A 9486-nucleotide genomic window follows, 5' to 3' on the forward strand; every position below is an offset into this window, starting at 1 on the left:
GCCCCCCTGCCGCTCCAGTTTGGATTGTGTGCCATGCACTTGGTTCTGGGGAGTCTCCTTCAACCTCACTGACCCTGAGAAAATTCCTGGCTGTGAAGTGAGGAGAGTGACAGGGCCTCCCTCAGAAAGGACATGGGGAGCCTGACGGATTTATGCGGTGATGCTGAGGAGAGCTGCCACAGCTGTCATTATAACTCTTCCCTGTCCATCGTTTTCGTCTTTTTTGAGAGGAGGGCTGGGTGTCGATGTCTGCTGAGGTCCCCATGGGGCTGCAGGGGAGCTGGGCTGGCACCACCTGGAGCTAGAAGTGGGCCCTCTCCCCATTAGCTCTGCCCTCTAAGCCCAGCCCTCCACCCTCAGGCGTCAGTTGCCAATGACCTTGGATTCTGGTCCTTGGTGAACAGACCCCTTAGTTGGTCTCTGCATGGGCTGGGGTGGAGGTGTGGCCAGCTCTACCTTCTAGCAACTTCTCTCACAGTAACAGTAAAGATTAGGCCATTGGCTACCCTTGCCCCAGACCCTGGGGGTGGTCTCCTTCAAGGCCTGTTCCTCTCCCAGCCCTCAGTGGTCTGCGCCCTCAGAGGTGAGCTACAGGGGACAGAGGTGAGCTGGGCAAGTGCCTCTGGGTCTGCCCCATTTCAAAGATGCAAGCCTGAAACCTAGAGAGGCAAAGTAGCTTTCCATAGTCACCGAGAGGCAGTGGGCATATGGGCTTGGAGCCCAGGGTTCTGAGTCCCACGCTAGGGCTTGTCCCCTTCCCCCTAGAACTCTTGAACTGGAGTCAGCTGCCTGCTGGCTGGCAACTTGAAAAGCCTGGTTCATGGCACCTCAGACTCGTCCAGACCTGGACTTTTCTTCCCGGAGCCTTAGTGTCGCCATCTAACAGAAATAGTGGTAGTGCCTGTGCCGCAGGGTGGTTGGAGAATGGCTGGGTCTGGCTTCGGGGTAATGTGGAGTGAGTGGAATGATGCTCACCTATGAGCCAGAGGAGATGAGCTAGGCCCGGAGCAGGGGGAGCATTTTTGGTGTGGCCAAAGCTTTATGCTTAATGGAAAGATAATTGCTTCCATGACCCCGGCCTGGCTGAAGCAGGCAGGGCCCAGAGTGCTAGAAGTGGTCTCTGAGGGCCGATGGAACTTGGGACTGCCACGACTCCTCCAGGCAGTCCTCTAGGACTGTTCCACCACAGTCCGCCCTGGCGAGCCCCACATTGGGACGGTATTGCCGGAGGGGGAGTGGTGCCCAACAAACGCTCCCCAGGCAGAACCCTATTCCGAGGACTCTCCCTTCACACAGCATCAGGGAACCAGACTGGATTCTTCCTCAGCAGAGCTGGGCTCCTCCTCCATCAGAGGTGAGAATTTTTACTCATAGTCTGGGTTGGGCCAAAACTTTATTCTGGAAACGGCCTCTAGGCCCTCAGCCTCCTCCCAAAGAGCACTTCACTGATCCCTACCCTACCCCCACCAGTCCCACCTCTGAGCAACATCACTATGAGCTTGTGTGTTTGTGTGTGTGTGTGTGTGTGTGTGTGTGTGTGTGTGTGTTGACCTTTCCACTTGGCCAACATTCCTTTGTTTTTCTCAGCTTTTTGCGTTGATGGCCATGGCAGGAGGAGCTATTAGGAGAGCAGGTTCTCAGGAAACCTTTTCTCCAAAGCCCCAGAGACATGGAGCCCAAGGAGACACTAGAAGATGAAGGTCTATTGAAAAGAAGGTGGGTTCCCAGGGCAGTTAGAGGACTGTGGGTAAGAGACAAGGACCTCCTCACAGAGAGCACTCTGGCCCCGATGTGAGTGCCTGTGGGGGCTGCCCCTGGGCATCATTGTTGTCAGCCTGGCCAGCAAAGCTGGGTGACCCTGCACAGGTTGCTTTATCTCTCTTTATGTCTCAAAGAAGCCAAAGTCCTGGGTTGTTTTTTTTTTTAAGACTTTATTTATTTATGAGAGAGAGAGCTAGCAAGGATGAGCGGGGAAAGGGGCAGAGGGAGAGGGAGAAGCAGACTCCCTACTGAGCAGGGAGCCCGATGCGGGGCTCGATCCCAGGACCCCGGGATCACGACCTGAGCCGGAGGCAGACGCTTAACGACTGAGCCACCCAGGTGCCCCCAAAGTCCTGGGTTTGTTGCCAGCGTGCGTGACCTCCCTACCCCAGAGGTGCCCAGGCTGGGTCTCTATAGCCCTTTACCTCTTCCCTTGGGGCCAGCGGGTCCCTGATTGGTAGCTGTGGGCTTTGGGGGCAGTAGCACCCCTATCAGCACCTTGACAATCACCCCCTTTCTCCCCTGGGTCTCAGTGGGCGAACCAGGGCATGCTGGGCTCCAGGAGGACCCCTGGGCCTTTTAGAGGGCAGAGAAGGCGTGGTGCGGGCACCCCCACCCCCACCCAGGGTGAGGTGTTTTCACCAGAATCGGAGCAGCTGTGGCTGGAGGCCTCTTCCCAGGAAGAAAGAGCAGAGCGCCTCTTCCAAGAACTCAGAGGAGGCCCACAAGCAGGGGAGGGAGGAGCGGGGGAGTTAATTTTAAACCAAACAGACTTCAACGCTTCTCAGGAACTGGTTGCTCAACGTGATCTGGCAGGTCCCAGGCGGGCAGGCAGGCGCGCTGCCAGCTCAGAGGTGGTGGGGGTGGAGGACTCGCCCCAGAGGAGAGGCCCAGTGACCTTGAGGGAAGTTGGGCCCTGTCCTTGTCCATGAATCCGAGCCTGTCACCCCAGACCTCCACCAGCCTGACCTGACTCGCTGAGGTATGGGGTGGGGTGACTTCCTCTGTCCTAACCAGGCTAGGTGACATTATAACAGGATTAATAATATAGATGTCACATCCTTCCAAGGGCCCCAAGCCTGACTGCCCCAATCCCCTCTCCCTGCTCAGAACCTGCCACGCCTGTCCCCAGCCTGTCCCTCTGGAAGTCACTGATGAAGGCCTGCTCTGAGGCCAGAGTAAGGCCCTTGCGTTTCGCCCAGGGGGTGGGACCCTGGGGTGCTGGGCTTGTGGGGGGGCGGGGGACAGAGGGAGATGGAGGGTGGAATTGCAGCAGCCAGCCAAATTTCTGGGCCCAAGGAGCGAGGCTCCAGGGTGTGCGGGGAGGCTCTGAGCTGAACTCACTGGACTTGCCCCCCCACAGCGAACTGGGGTCAAAGTGCTTTCACACTCACTGACCTCCTGGCCTCCATCCCCTCTGGGCTGGCAGCCTGGGCCCCCCTCCCAGTGTCTGGTTCCTACAGAGGCTCCTCCCAGGGTCCCCCCTCCTCCACTACCTCCACCAGCTGCCCAATGAGACTCCAGCAGCCTGGGCGGGGCGAGGCCTGTGTTCTAGGAAAGGATCCTGAGCAAGCACTGCCAGGAGCTGCAGTTCTTGGAATCAGCACTGCAGGGTGAGGGGACACTTCCTGGAACCTGCTGGCCACTCCAGGGAGAGAGGCTCAGAGGACAGGCAGTGACCTCGGGGAGGGGGGGGTACTGAGGCCTCCGCTTGGGTCCTTGCCTCCAGGAAGCCCTACCTGACTGCAGGTGCCTCCTGAGACTCCGCCATCTCAGCATTAAGTCTGCTGGGCCCCAGGAGAGGCCCAGTTCTGGCACGGCCTCTGCGGTGCCCGGCGTCCAGGCCAGGAATAGGTACAGAGTGGACAACCAGAAACAGTAGGGGAAGAGGGGGGTGCGTGGGGGTGGGGAGTGGGGCAGCGTGCGGTGTGGGCACACAGGTGAAGGTGGGATGTGCAGCCAGGCTGGGAAGGGCTAAGGAGAGTAGGAGGGAGAGCAAGGTGGGGTCAGCGGGGCCAGGCCTGGTTCGCAGAGTTCCCCTTCCTGAGGGACAGACAGCCTCTGGCCAGCACTCCTGTCATTTGTACAGGCCTTTCCCTCAGATCCCTGTCCCACTGTTGGGGAACAGGCCTCAGCTTTTAGCGTCAGGCCACACAGAGTCGTCCTAGCCCAGTGCCCAGTTGTGCAGCCTTCAGCCCACATCCAGCCTGTTGGAGCCTCAGTTTCCCTGCCTGGGTAATGGAGAGGAGATGCTACAGGGCCCCCAGGAAGGCCCTGGGGACTATGACCCGGGTCTGGGACAGGGTTGGGGCCCAGCTACACTTTGCGGGTGTGGCTCAGTGTTCCCAGTACGGGGTCCCAGGATCGGCACCGTCAGAGCAGGAGCCTGGAAGTCTGGCTGAGGGGGGATTGAGGGCAGGTCGGGATCGGCACAGTGGGCAAGTAAGGGCCTCCCTCTCTGGCTGTGTGGCCTTGGGGCAGCCTTCTGACCACTCAAGACATGTTTGCCTCCAGAAGAATGGAGAACCCTCCCTAGCCAAGGCTGGACAGGGGCAGGGACTTGCCTCTCCCCTCATGCCCTCAAGTCACTCTTTGCCTCTCACCGAGCACAGCCCTAAGCCTGCTACCACCCACCCCCAACGCATCACAGAGAAGGGGGCCCCAAATCCATCCTCCAGGGCCAGTCATGGAATTGAGAAGTCCTGAGGTTCAGTGCACGGGTGGGGCTGTGAGGCAGGGCTGTGACAGAGAGGTCCTTTGACCCCTGCAGGAGGATGGCGGGGCAGCCTAGGGACCCAGTTCATCACTGTGCTTGCGCTTGGGAGTGCCAGTTCTCAGGCTACCTGACGCAGCTGGCGGTGGGGGGGAAGGCTGCTGTGGGGGGAAGGCTGCGTGCTCCACCAGCCGGAGGCCCTGGCATCTGCACCCAGGTCAAGCTGGCTGGGAGGAAGCTGCCATGGGAGACCTGGACCTGGAGCCCACCCATCCTGAGTGGGAAGAGCTGCTGGCTGGCACCTACTGGGTTTGCAGGGGGATACGGGTGCAGGGGGATACACCTGCTGTAGGTGGTTTCAGAGCCAGGCAACCTGCGTGACTTGAGCCAGTCACGAACCCTCTCTGAGCCGCCCTCTGCAAAGTGGGGGCGATGTTATCACTCACCTTTATCATGGTAAGGAGTAAATGTGTAGATCTGGTGATTTCCTTTCTCCTTAGGGTTTCCTCCCTAGTCCCACCCCACCCCTCCGCTCCCCCTTAACAGGAAACCAAGGAGATACGAGCCCCAGCAGCGCACTCTCGCTGGCCCTCATTGCATCAAGAAGTACCCATAGACACGTCTGCTTTTCCCACCGGAGCTCAGGCCTGATGCTCGTAACGCTCTGGGCAAAAGGACACATGGAGTCCCACATTACAGAATCTACATATTTTTTTTTAAAGATTTTATTTATTTATTTTGACAGAGAGACAGAGAGAGAGAGGGATCACAAGCAGGGGGAGTGGGAGAGGGAGAAGCAGGATTCCTGCTGAGCAGAGAGCCCGATGTGGGGCTCTATCCTAGGACCCTGGGATCATGACCTGAGCCAAAGGCAGATGCTTAACGACTGAGCCACCCAGGCGCCCCAAATCTAAATATTGTTTTTTTAAGATTTTATTTATTTCTTTGACAGAGAGAGACACAGCGAGAGAGGGAACACAAGCAGGGGGAGTGGGAGAGGGAGAAGCAGGCTTCCTGCTGAGCAGGGAGCCCGATGCAGGCTCGATCCCAGGACCCTGGGATCATGACCTGAGCCGAAGGCAGACACTTAACGACCGAGCCACCCAGGCGCCCTCTAAATATTTTTTTAAGATTTTATTTATTCATTTGAGACAGAGAGATAGAGAGAGAGAGAGCCTGAGCAGGGAGAGCGGCAAAAGGAGAGGGAGAGCCGGGAGCCCGATGCAGGGCTCGATCCCAGGACCCTGGGATCATGACCTGAGCCGAAGGCAGACGCTTAACCGACTGAGCCACTCAGGTGCCCCCAGAATCTAAATATTACATCATAAATCAAGCTATGGACTGCTAATAAAATATGTTCTATCCTCCTATTCAGTAAAGAAACTTTCATAACAATACAAAATCTATAAATCTGTAGTTTTTCTATGTCTGGAAGTCACATAAAAATACCAGAAAGTCAGGGCACCTGGGTGGCTCAGATGGTTAAGCGTCTGCCTTCGGCTCAGGTCGTGATCCCAGGGTCCTGGGATTGAGTCCCCCATCGGGCTCCCTGCTCCTTGGGAGCCTGCTTCTCCCTCTGCCTCTCTCTCTCTCTCATGAATAAATAAATAAAATCTTTAAAAAATATATATATCAGAAAGTCAGATATCAAAGATGATCGAGTTTCATGATTATTGCTCATGTCCAAGGTGTTCAGTGGTATGAGATGAGTAAGAAAATAAAGACATACCGAGTTCATAAAGTATTATATATTTGCTCTATAACATTCACTGTTCTTGTTTTATTCCAGTAAAACTATTGGCTATGTTATCATAATCAAGATTTTTCATATAATTACTGTCCTATTGGCAGTAATGATTTAAAGTGAAATATTATATTCAAAGAGCACAAAAATATAAATTAAATTAAATATATTTAAAAATTGAAAAGTATTGGGGCGCCTGGGTGGCTCAGTCGGTTAAGCATCTGACTCTTGATTTCAGCTCAGGTCATGATCTCAGGGTTGTGAGATTGAGCCCTGCATCAGACTCCCCGTTAAGATTCTCTCTCTCTCCCTCTGCCCCTCCCCGCAGCCCCTCTCTAAATAAATAAATAAATAAAAACTGACATGTATTTAAAATATACTCCACAAAGCTATTTTAACAATAATCAAAATTAGTAAAATTAAAAGGCAAAATATACGTTACAAGTTACAATGAACTAATGTCAACATTTAAATTAAAAAGATTTAAAACTAAAACTTTAACTTTTTGAAACTTTTATTCACTGTTAACTATTTTTATAGAAGTAAACCTTCCCAATTCACATTCACATCCTCTGTGAACTCTGAGGCAGGGTCACAACCTTCCTGCGCTTCCCCGGGGCCCAAATGGTGTCACCATGAGTGGATGTTTGGTGTTTGGGTCTGTCTCACACTGTGTCAGTGCTGAGTGTCAAATCCCCAGGGTTGGTGATGCCCATGTGTTCTTAGTCCACTTATTGTGAATTGATCGTTTGTGTGTTTGTGATACGATCTAAATGACAGGCCCCAGGCAGATGAGAAAAGAGCGGTAAGAGACCAGGTACAATACCCAATACATGGTATTGGAATGCTTTGGAAAAAAAGAAAAGTCCAATGTCTATGTCACAGAGGCAACCACCCTAAATGTTAAATATTTAAACATGAAAAAAGAAACCCTAAGAGCCCTTTAGAGCACCTCCCTCAGGGTCACGACAGTATCGATTCTGAGTGAGGCAACCTCTTCTTCCTTCATGTGCTCCCCTGAATTATTTGCAGGGCAGGTCAGTCTGGGGAAAGGAGAGTCACATCAGAAATCCATTAATGTCCTTTTAGTGTCATCTCCCTGCCAGAGGTGGGGGGCTGGGGGAGAGTTTCCCCGAGCAATAGGCCCTAAGACAAGGATCCAAATACAAGTAGCTTATTTGAGAGGTGATGCCAAGAATCACCAGTAGGGGGGCGCCTGGGTGGCTCAGTTGGTTCTGTGTCCGACTGGGTCTCAGCTCAGGTCTTGATCTCAGGGTCGTGAGTTTAAGCCCTGCATTGGACCCCACACTGGGCATGGAGCCTACTTAAAATTAAGACTCACCAGTAGGGTGTTGGGAGACAATTCTCCATGGTTCGCTCCCATTTCTGTATCCTTGCCTTTGGAGGAGACGACTCCCTGTCCAAACAATCCTTTCAAGGGTGATGATTATACCAAACAGCCTTAGAAAACAGAGACAGTATCTCCCTCCAGGGAAAAAGGCAGATTTCTTTCTTGTCCAGCACAGCAGAGACTGCAGCTCCCTCTGAGTCCAAGGTTGGCAAGTTTGCTGGCAGCCTATTATAAAACATCCAGGCCCCTGACCCCAGGGCTCCTCTCCTGTAATGCAAACCCACTGCATGTGCATGCACCATCTGGCGCCTCCTGGGTCACCCTGCGGGAACTGGGGTTCAGGGAAGTGGTGCAACAAAATGCTGATCCTGCTGTTACTGTAACAAACTGATCCTTATTTCTGAACCACGAGTCTAGTGCCTTCTGCCAGCAGCCTTGGGAATATAAGGGGCTAACTTGTTAGCCTGCGAGTTGGGCAAAATCTCAGAGCCTTCCCAGTTCCTGATGTAGAGGAGAGGGGAGGTGAGGCAGGAAGGAAAGGATACTTATTAGCCAGGTGTGTTAACGAGTGGGTTCCCTCTGTGGGCCATGAGGCACAGTCCTCAGCTGAGAGATGGAGTAGAACACACCTCGCTGTTGCCCCAGCAAGGAGTGGGGAAGCGGGGGTGTGTAGCCAATGCCCACCTTCCCTGGCTTAGGGCTGCTCCAGGGGATGGGCTTTCAGCCACTTACCAAGCTGCCCGGTGTATCAGAGAAGACCTCAGGCTGAGCATGGCAGCTACTGTGTGGGAACTTCAGTGGGAGAGGATCTGACTCCACCGGGGGCTCCAAGGGAGCAGGGCCTTATCTGAACACTGGCCATCCCCAGTGCCCCGCATGGTGCTGAGCAGACTGCCGTCAAGTGCAGGCCATGTGGCCCAAGGACAAGGGCCTGTTTACCTACCTCTGTCCTCCACTAGGCCGTGAGCTCCCTATGGACAGCATCTGTGTCAATTTTTCCTTCATCCTCTGGTACCAAGGGTAGGCCTGACATCAGCAAACATTCACTGAAGGTTTGTTACACAAATGATGCAAATAAAGAAGCTTCTAAAATAAATGAGCAGGGGTGCCTGGGTGGCTCAGTTGGTTAAGCATCTGCCTTTGGCTCAGGTCATGATCTCAGGGTCCTGGGATCGAGCCCCACATCGGGCTCCTTGCTCAACAGGGAGTCTGCTTCTCCCTCTCTCCCCGCCCATTCTCCCTCTCTCTCTCTCATAAATAAATAAAATCTTCTTAAAAAATTAATAAAATAGGGGCGCCTGGGTGGCTCAGTCATTGGGCGTCTGCCTTCAGCTCTGGTCATTAACCCCGGGGTCCTGGGATCGAGCCCCGCATCGGGCTCCCTGCTCAGCGGGGAGTCTGCTTCTCCCTCTCCCACTCCCCCTGCTTGTGTTCTCTCTCTCTCGCTGTGTCTCTCTCTGTTAAATAAATAAATAAAATCTTTTAAAAAAATTAATCAGATAAAATAAACAAGCAAAGCGGAGTCAGCCAGGAGTAGATGGAGCTATCCTTAACTAGAGAAAGACTGTCTCTCTCTCCAAAATCCAAGCAAGTACACTTGATAGGGAGGCACCAGGGGCATCAGTCCGTGTGGGAAACAAGACACAAGTGCTCTAGCCGTCACTATGTTTCAGTATTATACTGAAGATGCTAGCCAAGCCAAAAGACAAGGAAAATAAATATGAGCTATAAATACTAGAAAGGAAAAGGCAAATATGTCATTATTTTCAGTAGTAAAACATCAATGTAGAAAATCGAAGAGACACTACCCTATGATCTCACTCATGTGGAATTTAAGAAAGAAAACAGATGAACATATGGGAGGGAGGAAAAGAAAAGAGGGAGAGAGGGAAATAAACCATAAGAGACTCTTAACGA

The 9486-nt window shown here is 53.2% G+C and overlaps 1 long non-coding RNA gene across 1 annotated transcript; it reads right to left on the reverse strand.

Annotated features, from left to right (window-relative positions):
- Positions 1-6714: 6714 nt before the first annotated feature.
- Positions 6715-8804, reverse strand: LOC118522890 (uncharacterized). Its single transcript, XR_004910839.2, has 2 exons — positions 7561-8804; positions 6715-7261 (listed from the first exon to the last, which is right to left on the reverse strand). It is a non-coding gene; the product is annotated as an uncharacterized LOC118522890 (long non-coding RNA).
- Positions 8805-9486: the final 682 nt, after the last annotated feature.

The sequence above is a fragment of the Halichoerus grypus genome, chromosome 1, assembly GCF_964656455.1.
Source record: "Halichoerus grypus chromosome 1, mHalGry1.hap1.1, whole genome shotgun sequence".
Classification (NCBI taxonomy): domain Eukaryota; kingdom Metazoa; phylum Chordata; class Mammalia; order Carnivora; family Phocidae; genus Halichoerus; species Halichoerus grypus.